The sequence below is a fragment of the Ochotona princeps genome, chromosome 27 (genome assembly GCF_030435755.1).
Source record: "Ochotona princeps isolate mOchPri1 chromosome 27, mOchPri1.hap1, whole genome shotgun sequence".
Classification (NCBI taxonomy): domain Eukaryota; kingdom Metazoa; phylum Chordata; class Mammalia; order Lagomorpha; family Ochotonidae; genus Ochotona; species Ochotona princeps.
The window spans coordinates 1,218,912-1,231,208 of NC_080858.1; the positions used below are offsets into that span (position 1 = coordinate 1,218,912).

General features: G+C 47.9%; 1 long non-coding RNA gene and 1 pseudogene across 1 annotated transcript; both read right to left on the bottom strand.

Moving 5' to 3' along the window:
* Nucleotides 1–3,113: 3,113 nt before the first annotated feature.
* Nucleotides 3,114–4,676, bottom strand: LOC131478131 (uncharacterized). The gene is made up of 3 exons (XR_009244320.1): nucleotides 4,584–4,676; nucleotides 3,849–4,002; nucleotides 3,114–3,215 (listed from the first exon to the last, which is right to left on the bottom strand). It is a non-coding gene; the product is annotated as an uncharacterized LOC131478131 (long non-coding RNA).
* A 489-nt stretch (nucleotides 4,677–5,165) lies between these two features.
* LOC101522023 (large ribosomal subunit protein eL32-like) lies at nucleotides 5,166–8,844 on the bottom strand (annotated as a pseudogene).
* Between the last annotated feature and the right edge of the window lie 3,453 nt (nucleotides 8,845–12,297).

The following is a 12,297-nucleotide window of genomic DNA, read 5'->3' on the forward strand; positions in this document are numbered from 1 at the left end:
GTCTTGGAATGCTTTGGCTGTTATCCACATAAAGATTCCAGGGAGTCCAAGAAGATAAGCTATGTTGAATTAATGTTATTTTTTATATACTTAGACTGAAATAATGACCACAATATCTCAAGAGATTGATGAGGCACTTAAGATAGAACTGGAGAAGATTTTCAATGCAAATTTGCAGCTTCAGCAACGCCTGAAACAGGTTTGTACTCTCTAGTGAATCTTGCTTTCAAGCATGTCATTAGAAGAGCTTTGGACATACTCGTGACCAACAACATATGAAGGGCCAGGGTGTTTTTTGTTTTTTGTTTTTCTAGTTAATATCACAGTAGGGTACTTTCCTTGCACTCTTGTAATTGTCTGTTTTAGATAGGGATACAGAAGTATATATTCTTCTGGTCCTCTTTCCTAGGAGTGAAAGTAAACCAGGATGTTTGACACTCAGGCAATCGCAGCAAATAGCATTTAGCACCTGCTGCTTATCTGGGACTTGAAGGCAAAATTGATTCTGGAGGTAGTTCAAATGAGGACTGAACATTTATCCTTTTTCTCCCTATTTGTATAGACAGGATGCTCATTCTCATGTGTTTCATTTCCTTTTTTTTCCCCAATAAATTTATAGTTATTCAGCACGAAACTTTACAATAATTGCATTACTATGACTCTAAATGCTTTATCTGGATCGTTTAATATGATTGCATTTTCTGTCTACATTCTGTCAACATTTTCTCTAATATTAAGAATTATTTTGTTTCCTGTATACCTACCCATAACTCGTCTGTACCCTGTCTTCAAGAGATGTAACTCTTTTATAAGAATGCATTTATTTGAGAGGTAGAGAAAGTTCTCATCTGCTGGCTTATTCCCCAAATACTTGTAATGGATAGGGCTAGGCCAGGCCAACACTCAGCTCTGGGAACTTAGTCTTGGTCTTCCACATAGGTGCAGGGATCCAAACAAGCCATCACCTACTGACTCTTAGGGTCATATTGAGAGGAAGCAGGGAATTGGGTGAACTGAGACTTGAGCCCTTCCCTCTGATACGAGATGTGCATGTCCAGAGTGTCGCCCTGTTACGTGAGAGGCTCACTCAAGGTTGTTGTTTTTGTACTCTGATGCTCTTGCTGTTTTTATCTTTACATCATAGACTTTTTTTGGAGGTGTTGTCACATCAGCCTGCTTTTGGGTCTTCCCATTTTTCTAGTTCATGTCTTAGCTTTCTGAGATCTGCTGAGTTTATTGCCGCTTCTCTGTCACTTCCCATTTTTTATTTGATGTATTTGTTTTTACTGCAAAGTCAGATATACAGAGAGGAGGAGAGACAGAGAGAAAAAAAAATCTTCTGTCTGCTGATTTACTCCCTAGTTGGCCACAATGGCCACAGCTGAGCCAGTCTGAAGCCAGGAACCAGCAGCCAGCAGCCAGGAGCTTCTTCTTGGGTCTCCCAAGCAGGTGCAGTGTCCCAAGGCTTTGGGCTGTCTTCGACTACTTGCCTAGACCCACAAGCAGGGAGCTGGCTGGGGAGCAGGATGCCCATATGGGATCCTGGCGCGTGCAAGGGGAGGATGTTAGCCACCAGGCCACCGTGCCAGGCCCCATTATTTTGGTTTCTACACTTTGATGCATTTCCTATAATACCTTATGGGTTTATGCCTCTAACATAACAAAGCACCAATCTTTTGCCATCTTAGTGTCAAAAACAAATCAGCCCAGTGTTAAGCTTGTGATTGAATCAAAACTAGATATTTATATTAAAAATTAATTATATAACATTACTTGTTACAACCACTTTATGTGGTTTTAATTGTTGCTGAAACAAAACATTGTAATACGATCATTCAGTAACGCTTTAAGACTGAATGTCACTTCATGTTTTCAGCAATGTATTAGATACCACCCAATCAACAAATCCATTATTTTTTTAAATTCCATTTTCTTAAGACTTACTTTCATTTGAAAGGCAGATTTACACAGAGATGTAGCAACAGAAAGAGAGAGAACTTCCACTCTGGTTCGTTTCCCAAATGGCTGCAACATTAGGACCTGGACCAGTCTTTAGCCAGGAGCCTGGAGCTACTTCTGAGTCTCCCACATGACTATAGGGGCCCAAGAACATAAGCCATCCTGCACTGCTTTCCCAGGACATAAGCAGGGAGCTGGCTCAGAAGTGGAGCAGCCAGCACTTGAATTGATACCCACATGGGATGCAGGCCCCTTAAGCAGAGGCCTGATATTAGTGTTTTGAACAGTTTTATGGAAAAATTCATAGTATCCAAAGTTTGTATGGATTTTAAAGCATTTTTAGTGGCCAAATATGATCCCTATTTTTTCTCCATGAACTCTTTGAGGTGTGTTTGTCTCAGTAAACCTTTTATTTGATATCCATGTGTAAGTCAGTTGAAGAATACTTTAGTCTTATTTTAACTATCCCAATTTGGAAATTCTTTGTAATAGGAGTCTTCTTCCTTCCTAGAAGTAGCAGAACTGCCTTTTTTGATGTCTCTTAATGACACACCAGCCTTGTAAATTCATCTGTTACAAACGTGCATGATGAGTTGAATTTTTTGTTTCGGTTTCAGCTTTCAGAAGCTGAGTCATGGGATGAAGAATTTGCGAAAGAAGTTAATCAACTGCAAATGACATTTGAAAACACTAAAATACAGACAGAACAACTTCTGAAGGATACAGAAGATCACATTAAGGTTAATGGCTCTTCTGATTTGTGTGACTGAGCTGGCTGGAATTTTATTTTAACGTGGAAATTTGGAAAGTTTTCCATGCAAAAAAAAAAAGAGAGAGAAACAGTTTTGCAAACAAATTTTCACTATGGCAAATTATGAATTAAATTGCTAGACTGGAATCTTGAAAATATTTTTAGTGTCATAAGCTTACCCTCTGCACCCACAAGTTCCACACCTATGGATTCAGCAAACTGTAGATCAGAAATATTTGAAAAACATACGAATTGTGTCTGATGGAGTCTTTTCTTGTCATTGTTCTCGATAGTGCTACCACAATTTCTATGACAGAGTTAGTATTAGTTGCAGTATAGAACTGAGTTACAATATAGGTATGTGTAGATTGTACCTGAATACTGCACTGCAGTGTACAAGAGACTTGAGCAGCTGTGGATTTTGGCATTTAGGAGTTGGATGGCTGGTCCTTGGAACCTTCCACTTGTGGATACCAAGGGATAAATGTATTGTTTAATTCTTTCCCTAAAGCGTAAAAAGATTGAAAGACCTTGAAATACACGATAAACGAAACAAAAATGAAACACTACCCTTGAACTGTGCTCAAATCTGAAGGCCCTGTTGTTTGTGCCTCAAAATCTAAAGAGTGAAGGGATGGAAGCATGGCAGCTGTAGAGCAGAATAGATTTAGGTGGGTCTTTCCAGAGAAATACATGGCTCGGTCCTTTGATTATTTTTTGTTACAGTGCTGGAAAATCTTTCTGTTTACAAAGGAAAAAAAGAGTACCCAGTACTGGGAGCCCTCTTATGTTCTAATTTGAATTCTTAAGAATGTGTTTTATCTCAGTTGAACTCCTCACTTAGTTCTGTTTTATCTTGAATACACTGAAATTTGTAATCTGTGTAACAGATTTCATAATTATATAAAATGTATCCTTGGGTTCATGATCACTGTTATTTTTTAGCAGATAATTATGTCATATAAAACATTTTACCATTTAAAAATAAGTACTTAGCAAGAATGAGCCATTATGAGATCTTCCATTTAGGAATCACTTGTTCTGGTTTTATCTTACAAGCACTTAATAGCCAATAATATGTTACAGCTTCTCTACCTGTCTGAAAGGTAGAGAGACAGAGAGAGAGAGACAGACTTACATAAAGCTTTCCCACTTGCTGTTTGTCTTAAGTATCCAGAGGAGCCTTGGCTGGGTCTTGTGGCCAGCAGTCAGGAGCTCCATCTGAGAGGAGTGGCAGGGACACGTCTACCTGAACTGCCCACTGGTGAGGTGGTGGTGTTCATGGAAGGGAACTAGGAAGAAATTGGAATGAAGAGATGGAGTCAGAATGGGAACCCAGGCATTTAGATGGAGAATGAGCATCTCAAGGGGTGTGTTTTTTAAAAAGATTTATTTATTTTTACTGGAAAGGCAGGTATACTGAGAGAAGGAGATGAAGAAAGATTTTCTGTCCACTGATTCACTCCCCATGCAGCCAGGATGGCCAGAGCTGAGCTGATCCGAAGCCAAGAGCCAGGAGCTTCAAGCTTCTTTTGGGTCTTCCATGCAGGTGCAGGGTCCCAAGGCTTTGGGTCTTCCTCAACTGCTTTCGCAGGCCACAAGCAGGGAGCTGGATGGGAAGTGGAGCGGCTGGGATATGAACCAGTGTCAATATGGGATCCCGGTGTGTGTAAGGCGAGGACTTTAGCCACTAGACTACTGCACTGAGCCCTCAAGATGTGCCTTAACCACTGTGCCAAATACCCACCCTATGTAGATTCATTCAAAAACTGTACTTGTACATCCACAAGTTGTAAAGTTGGGCTGGCATTGTCATACGTAGGTTAAAGCTACCACATATATTAGCATCTCATACAGCTTTTTGCTAATGTACCTGGAAAGGCTACCGAAAGATGGCCCAACTCCGTGGACCTCTGCCACCCGTATTGTATGAGAGACCCAGGTGGAGGCCGTGACTCCTCGTTTCACAATGTTACAATAACTTGGGGAGCAAACCCATGAATAGGAGAGTGTTTCTGTCTGTATCTGTCTCCTCCTATTTGTCCTTTGACTGTCAAATAAATAAGTAAAGGAATCTTTAAAGAAATAATGAATACACTAGTGTACGTCATTCACCTTTTTGTTTTGTTTTGTTTTTTGCTCAACATCAAATGTCTGAACACTTCCTAAAGGCGAAAGACCTGTCTTCATCTCTCATCATTGTAGAGGACATAACTAAAAATGATGACAATGCAAAATTGGACATGAAGAAGGACACAGAAAATCGTGTTGCTTTAGGTATTAAATCAGTATTCATCTTTTGATAAAATTATGACTAGTTCTTTTTTTGTTTTTTGTTCCCCTTCTAGACTTTTTTTGGGGGGGTTCAAGGTTTTACTTGAGCACAAATACAAAATTTGCACCCAGCTGCCTGCTCATTTTCTTTGCTGAGCAGCCTGGCATTGGGATTGGTGACTCAGATGGACAGCTGAGCTGCCATTTCTCTGATGGTTTTGCAGTTCATGGAGGAGACATTGTGAGCAATCTGCACAGTAGGATTTGTTGCACATGAGTAGCACCTCTAGCCCCTTGATGTTGTGCACCAGGAACTTCCAGAAGCCACTGGGCAGCCTGTGCTTTGTCTTCTTGTTGCTCCGGTAACCAATGTTGGGCATCAGGATCTGGCCCTGAACCTCTCCCACACCTTGTAGTCATTGCCTTTGGGCTTCTGCCAGTGCTGCTTAATCTTGACATAGTGGTGAGCCTGGTGCCAGATGTATTTTTTGGTCCTCTTCTTGGGGATCTTGGGTTCACCAGGGCTGTGAGGGCAGCCATGATACCTTTGGGGAAGCAGCAAAGCCACAAGTATAACCCATGCTCCCTGGAGTGAGGTGCTCCGCTTGGGGTGCACACACTATGTCAGAGTGTCTTCCAGTTGCTGGTCTGTGGCAAGCTGAGAATGGAGTGGCCAGCTCTGTGGTTTTGTCCGCCTTCCACCTCCAAAGCTGACGGAGCACTGGTCACTCTCGAGAGGCGATCTGGGAGGTGTAGGCCATATTCTTGATATGCTTGTGCTTTGGCAAGTTGGTAACAGTGTCACTGTCTCACTTTACATTTAACTCCCATTGGAGCAGCCCTGGGAAATCCCTTCAACACCTCATAGACCAGTACTTTCCTTCCCTACTGTTGTCTTCACAGTGGATGCACATCTTCCTTATAGCCCTTTGGAAATTTATACCATAATATTTGAGTGCTTGTTTTCTCTCTGTTATAGGCTACACAAATAAATAGGTGACTAGTTAAAAAAGGAATGCTATGCAAATCACAAATTCGTAACTCAAGATTTTTATGAAGTTCAATTGTTACACTACTTTGGGCCACCACCGTAACTTTTTGTCATTGTCCATTGCAGTCTGGACTTGCCAAAACCTGGGTTAGGTGAAGCCATGCACTGTGTTCTCAAACCAAGTTTGGTGACTTTAATTTTTTTTTAAGGTAACATTTAGGGCCTGGCATTGTGGTATAGTGTTTGAAGGTGCTTCCTGCAGTGCTGGCCTCCATATGAATACATTTTTGAGTCCTGGGTGTGGACAGGCAGTGGAAGGTGACAGATGAAAATACCTGTGTCCCTAATGCCCACTTGGGAGACTTGGAAAGTGCTTTATATGCCTGGATTCTGTTTGTCCCAGGCTTGCTGTTGCTGTATTAGGGAGTGAACTAGCAGAAGAAACTTTGGTCTCCATCTCTGGTGCTCCTTATTCTATCCCTGACTCTCTGTAACTCTGAACTTCAGATAAATAAATCTTAGAAGATATTGTATTTGGAATTTATTACAGACTTCCAGGCGATTTAAAAGTGATGTAGAGGGATTTTTTGTTGCTTACAACCAGTTTCCATTGGTGGTTCTTCTAACTTTTATGCTTTTTCCTGAACTGTAAGTAATAAATACGTGCATGAAGAAATGTGATTTTTTATTAAGCATTTATTTTTTTCTTGAAAGTTTAGAGTGATGGACAAAAGGAGAGGTAGATATGGAGAGATCATTTTCTATTGATTCAGTCTCCAAGTGCTCCTATCAGAGATCAGACTGAAGCCTGGAGGCAAGAATTCATTCAGGTCTCCTAAGGGGTTGGAAGGAACCCAAGGACTTGAACTGTCACCTGTTGCCTCCCTGATGGATTAACAGGAAACTGGACTGCAAGTGGAAGATGTACTTTAAGATATTTTTTGTGATGACATTATTATAGTCAACAAAAATTGCTTTTTAGAATAAATTTATATACTAATTCCCTCTTATGGGAAGCTGGGTCTTCCAAGAATTCAGGCCTGAAATGACTTTTCTGAATACCACATATATTTTTCATTTAAGTATACAACCTACTCTTGCAAAGGCTGCGTTGATCATGTTTGGCCTTATGACTTCCAAATCTTGTGACTTTCTTGCGTAGCTGCGCATCAGAGGAAATAGCACGAGAAAGATGGATTGTTTCAGAACAGGGGATGTTAGTTAGCATCACATAATGCACCTTAATACTCTGTGTCGTTTTACAAGCGCTGGAATATTTGTTTGAGGAAGTGAGTATTTTGTTAAGGTTTCTTTTATCTTGACTGGAAGGGCAGGGATACAGAGAGGAGACACCAGGGTGGAAGGTCTGCTGACTCTTGTGATTTTGGATATTTTTGTCTGTTTAGTTTTCTTGGTTTTGAGATTACTTGAAGATTTCTGGAAAGGCAGAGTTACAGAGAGAACGGGAGTGACAGGGAGAGCAATCTTGCATCCTCTGCTTCACTCCACAAAAGCTGGGTTGTTCTGATGCCTCGATCCAGGATTTTCCTCGGAGTTTGGTATATGTGTGCAGCGGCCAAAGGACTTGGGCCAGCCTCTGCTGTTTTTTCCAGGGTATAAGTAGAGAGCAGAATTAGAAAGAACAGCCAGTGTTCCTGATGGTGGACGTTACTATCTTGGTTGATCAGTTCACTTAACAGATATGAAGCATTCCATTACAAAGAGAGTTCAAACTATGTCATCTGAAGATGCTTCATATCCCATGGACAAACCTGGCGGTTCAATAATAGGGAGTATAGATGTATTGTAAGGAGAATGAATGTTTGCACTTGTTCAGGAGGAAACTTGCTGGCATGTCATAGATGGAAGGCTGTGCCCTGTGAGGCTGATGCTAAATGGAAGGAGATGGCCAGCTTGAATTTATCAGGTTCTAATTTTCATCGAACTGACCTTTTCTCTCACCAACCAAGGGTTGTTGATCTCCTGTAGTTGTCCCCGGGGCTAGGTATGAATAATGTTACAGCTGGGAGTACAGAGTGGTGTGCACTATGTCAAGTGCAAAGTAAGAAATGAGTGCTAAGGCAGGATATTGAAACCTGGGTGCACTGCTAGATATTGGACTATGATGAATTTGGACAGCAATGACCAAAAAGAGGAGTCATGTCATGGGATGCTGTGGGTGGTATGCTGGGCCCCAGGGCTGTTCACGCATGGCTCCTGGCATGTGCAGAGCCACAGGACATGACCTGAGGCTGTTGTGAGCCCAGGCGGGCATTCTTGGTGCTGGTGACTGGGAGTTGTTTCCAAATCCCTCAGCCTCTCCCATGGCCCCATTAGCCCTGAGCTCCATCCAGGGTGCATTGCCTGGCTGGAAAGAGGTCATGAGGCAAGGCTAGTTCCCTGGGCAATATGGAGCTGGATCCCCGACCTTGGCCAGGAGCGGGTGTGGCCATGGGCTTGTGATTGAACGGTGGACCCATGCATGAGCAAAGCTTCAAGCCCACCATGCGACAGGCCCCAGTTGCAGTGCCTGTGTGTGTACCGCAGAAGCGCTTGCCAGTTTGCCAAGGCAAACTGGAGTGTGTAGCACCACGCCCACTGTGGACAGAGGGAGGGAGGGAGGGAGGGGATGGGAGTGATGGCACTGCCGGTTCTCAGAGGCCATCCAGTCAGCCATGCGTGCCAGGTCCTGCAGTGAGCCCGGCAGGAGCCCACACAGGCTGTGGCATGAGCTGCAAGCATGGGCCTTGTGTGACTGCTGGGGCTAGCTTGCTGTGGACTCTGGCGTGCTTTGGTCTCACTGACGCCACCTTGGCCCTGCTTTACAGTGGACACCACCACCGCCTCTGATGGGCCTCAGGACCACCATGACCAAGTACCGACAGTTGCAACAGGCTGCACTGCGGTGGACTGTGGGTATGTGTATGTGTGTCTGGTGTGTGTGTGAGTGTGTGTGTGTGTGTGTGCTAGTGGCCATGCCGTGGCCATGGCACATGGCTGGCCATGCCTGAGTGGAATGTGGGAGTGTCCCAGCTGCCGGTGGAGGAGGCAGTGGGCTGGGCTGTGGAAGGCTGTTCTTGTGCCAGGAAGGCTCCATTGTGCCCCTCCACTCCAACTCTGCTATGGTCGGGCCCTCCAGATCTGCAGAGGCTTTGGCGCTGTACCTTGCCAAGAGCCCTCCTTGGCGCTGGCTGTCAGCCATTCGTGTAGAAGCCCCCTGAGGTGCTGCCTGTGTTCCCCTGGGTCCTGCTGGGTCACGGGCGCCAAGGGGGCCAGAGATGAACCACCTCGTGGGCTTGGCTTAATGCCCTGTCTCCATGAGGCCCAATGAAAGGAAGCAGAGTACCCCTTCGTGGTCTCCGTATTGGTGCTTGGCAAAGTGTGGGTGTAGGATATGTGTTGTTGCTGTGGCAGCTGGTGCGGCCAGCATCTGGGTCAGATGCCGAGCAGAGAGAGAGGTGGCCAGGGCAGCCTGTGGCATGTCTAGTGCTGGGGACCGCCACGGCCAGGCTCATGGAAGTGACCCAGGCCTGGCATACCAGCCCCTTGGTGTTGACCAGCGTCCATGGGCTTGCTTCTAAACTGACCCTGACTGAATCCAAGCATGAGAGAGCAGGGCCTTAGAGCGGGCGGTGAGATGGGGTCCTCTGCTGCAGAACCAGCCTCCTGCATGTCCCCACACAGTCCAGACACCACCTGCCTGGACCATGGCCCCCAGATGTCCCCAGGCCCTTTCCTTAGCTTTCAGCCGCAGGTGCTGAGTGCCCTGGAGCCAAGCATGAGTTGCTGAGTGCCCTCGGTTGGATGGGTTGCAGTATCACGCTGTCTTTGCCCATGGTCCTGTGCCCTTGGGCCCAAGAGGGAGGCCAAGCACCAGCAGTGGAGGCTCCTGAGGACCCGGGCCCCTCAGTCCTGCCCTGAGGCCCAGTAGCACTCAGCTCCCTTCTCCCCTGTCTTGTCTCCTGTGGCCCAGGTCTGTGGAAAACATCACGCCACAGACCGCCTGTGCGTCCACTGCTGTGCCAGTCCTGTCTGAATGGGCCCCACAGGCTGCCCCTAGGAGCATCGTCCCCAGCCCTAGCACAGATGTGCAGGCACCACTGAGCTCCACCGAGCCGGTGGAAGGTGAGTCATGTCATGGGATGCTGTGGATGGGATGCTGGGCCCCAGGGCTGTTCACGCATGGCTCCTGGCATGTGCAGAGCCACAGGACATGACCTGAGGCTGTTGTGAGCCCAGGCGGGCATTCTTGGTGCTGGTGACTGGGAGTTGTTTCCAAATCCCTCAGCCTCTCCCATAGCCCCATTAGCCCTGAGCTCCATCCAGGGTGCATTGCCTGGCTGGAAAGAGGTCATGAGGCAAGGCTAGTTCCCTGGGCGATATGGAGCTGGATCCCCGACCTTGGCCAGGAGCAGGTGTGGCCATAGTCATGGACTTGTGATTGAACGGTGGACCCGTGCATGAGCAAAGCTTCAAGCCCACCATGCGACAGGCCCCAGTTGCAGTGCCTGTGTGTGTACCGCAGAAGCGCTTGCCAGTTTGCCAAGGCAAACTGGAGTGTGTAGCACCACGCCCACTGTGGACAGAGGGAGGGAGGGAGGGAGGGGATGGGAGTGATGGCACTGCCGGTTCTCAGAGGCCATCCAGTCAGCCATGCGTGCCAGGTCCTGCAGTGAGCCCGGCAGGAGCCCACACAGGCTGTGGCATGAGCTGCAAGCATGGGCCTTGTGTGACTGCTGGGGCTAGCTTGCTGTGGACTCTGGCGTGCTTTGGTCTCACTGACGCCACCTTGGCCCTGCTTTACAGTGGACACCACCACCGCCTCTGATGGGCCTCAGGACCACCATGACCAAGTACCGACAGTTGCGACAGACTGCACTGCGGTGGATATGTGTAGGTATGTGTGGGTGTGTGTGGTATGAGTATATCAGTCTGAGTCTGTAAGTGTGAGTGTCTGTATATGGGTCTCAGTGGTAGTGGCAGTACTCGTGGCACAATACTGTCCATACATGAGTGGAATGTGACTGTGTCTTTTGCCAGGGGAGGGGCCGTGGGAGTGGGTTGTAGAAGGCTGTTGGTGTGGCAGGAAGGCCCCATTCTAGCCCTCCCATGGCATCTCTGCTGTCATGGGGCACTGCTGGTCTGCAGAGCGCTTGGCAGTGTGCCTCCCAGAGAGCCACGTCCCTAGCTATCAGCCATGGTCGTGAAGACTCCTGGGGCCTTCCCTGTCTTCCCTGTGTGGCAAGGGACCAGGGGATCACATCTCCACGTGTTGCATGCGAGTAGGCAGTGAGGCCTGTCACAGTGTCTGTGTTAGTGCCCGGGAAAGTGTGGGTGAAGGATGTCATGACGCGAGTAGCAGGTGTGGCCGGCATGTGGCACGCACACGGAGCAGAGGGCAAGGTGGCCGTACGAAGGCCTAGCGTGTCTGTTCCTGGGTCCTGCCTGTGTTGGACACACGGGCATGTCCCAAGCCTGCTGAAGCGGGCCTGTTGGCATTGCCCAGGCTCCTTGGGCTTGCTTCTGGCTCGACCTGGTGTGTGGTCAAGCTTGAGGGAGCCAGGGCCTTGGGACTTGGGGGTGTCGTGGGATGCTGTGCTTCAGAGCCCACCTCTTGGCCCTGCCCACACAGCACAAACACCACGCTGACCTGGAGCACAGCCCGCAGAGGTCCCAGGCCCCTTGTGTCAGCTTGCACCCATAGGTGCAATGGTGCCCCCGTGATGGCTCTCTCGGGTCCCCGATGGCTTGGGTTGCCACTGTCACACTGCTTTTCCTTGGGAGGCCCGCCCCTTGGGCCCAAGAGAGAGGCTGAGCGCTGGCGCTGGTGGTTCCTGGGGAACACGGGCCCCCAACCATGCCCCTGAATCCAGCAGCGCTCAGCTCTCTTCCTCCTTGCCTCTCTCCTCAGGCCGGGCTCGGCCCCACACTACCTGCCCGGATCCCGATTCATGGAGTGGAGCCCAGAGGCCCTGGCCCACTGGGCCATGTACCAGTGGGCAGCCAGCATGGGCATTGTGCCTGGCCTGAACACCTGTGCAGAGGCCCCATTCCACTGGGCAGAGGTGGTCGAGGGTGAGTCACGTGATGCCACTCCCACAGGGTGCTCTGCTCCTCAGGGCCGTTGACAGTCCTGTCCTGGCGCTGCTGCCAGAGCCCCGGGACACGACGTGAAGTTGCTGAGAGCCCAGGCAGACCCTCCTGCTGCTGCTGCTGCTGCTGCTGTAGGCTGGGAGTCGTGCCCATGCTCCCCTCCTTCTCGCACAGCCCCTTTACCCCTGAGGTCCAGGGTGCGTTGTGTGGCCCAAAGGATGGCAGGGTG